The following is a 1,455-nucleotide window of genomic DNA, read 5'->3' as shown; positions in this document are numbered from 1 at the left end:
CCACTGAGCCATCTCTCCAGCCCGGGAAGAAGGGATCTTAACTAAGAAAATTCCCCCATAGGCAATTCTGTGAGGCATTTCTGCGGTGGATGATGGATGTGGGAGGCCCAGCCCACTGTGGGCGGTGCCACCCTTGGTCAGGTGGTCCTGGGTTGTATAAGAAAGCAGCTGAACAAGTCATGGAGAGCAAGCCAGTAAGCAGTGCTTCTCCGTGGTTTCTACTTAAGTCCCTGCCTTTAGGTTCCTGCCTTAGGTTCCTGCCATCAGTGGTGAATTGTGACCCGAGGATTGTAAGATGAATTAAACCTTTTCCTCTTCATGTTGTTTTGAGTTGTTTTTACCACAGCAATAAAAACATTAACTAAGACGATGCTCGCGTCAACACATGCAAGCACCTGGAAAAGGTGGAACGCACCCCCCCACACACAGGTTTCTCTATCTGCAGGTCATCTAGGAACCCCACTGCTCCTCCTCCTCAGTTCTCCTGCAGCTCAAGGCTCAAGTATGCTCAAGTAGGCTTCTGTCTTGACAAGGTTTTCCAGGGAGTCACCATGGAAACTCCAGAAGACTGGGTGGGACCAGCGTGAAGAAGGATCCAGGAAGGTGAATGCCGAGAGGAAGAGGCCAAGGCTGCTAGGGCCGGGGCAGGCAGCCGTCAGAGTGTGGGAAATGGGTATCCTGTCTGGTGATCGCTACTGAGCCTCCATTTTATGCTAAATGCTATGCTGTAACTGGATTCAGGCCTTAACAATTCTCTTTGTGAGTTATCTATTCTCTCTATTGATCTATTTGCCTACCTACAACCTACCTATCTATATCTATTTCATCTGTCTTTCTCCCTGTCTCTCTCCATGTGTGTATCTGTCTGTCTCCATCTCTCTGTCTCCGTGTGTGTCTGAATGTGTGTGTGTGTGTATGTGTCTGCCTATCTCCATCTCTGTGTGCATGTGTGTTTGTGTGTCTGCCTGTCTCCATCTGTGTGCGTGCGTGTGTGTGTCTGTGTTTTCCTGCATGAGTACAGGCACATGCATGCTACAGTGCACGTGTGGAGGTCAGAGGACAACCTCAGGTGTTGGTTCAAGTTTAAGGCAAGATCACTATAGTCTCTGATTCTGTTCGCCAGGCTCACTGGACTGTGAGCTTCCAGGCATTCTCCTGTCTGTACCACCTCCCATATTCCCAAAGGAGTCCTGGGATTTGCCGATTCAGGCACTACTGTGTCTGGCCTTTATTTGAATTTCGGGATCCTAACTCAGGTTTTTGTGTTTTCACCAGCAAGCTGTCTCCCCAGTTCCTGGGCTCCAGCCTTCCTGAAACGATTGACTTCTGCCGGTAAAAAGTACACACGAACCCAGCAATAGTCCTCTGCTCACTGGGCTCACTGGGAGCCCAGAGCTAGCAGAATTGGAGAGAGAGAGAGAGAGAGAGAGAGAGAGAGAGAGAGAGAGAGAGAGA

The sequence above is a fragment of the Grammomys surdaster genome, unplaced genomic scaffold (assembly GCF_004785775.1).
Source record: "Grammomys surdaster isolate TR1022 unplaced genomic scaffold, NIH_TR_1.0 125818, whole genome shotgun sequence".
NCBI classification, from domain to species: Eukaryota; Metazoa; Chordata; class Mammalia; order Rodentia; family Muridae; genus Grammomys; species Grammomys surdaster.
Note: the sequence above shows the minus strand (reverse complement) of the source record.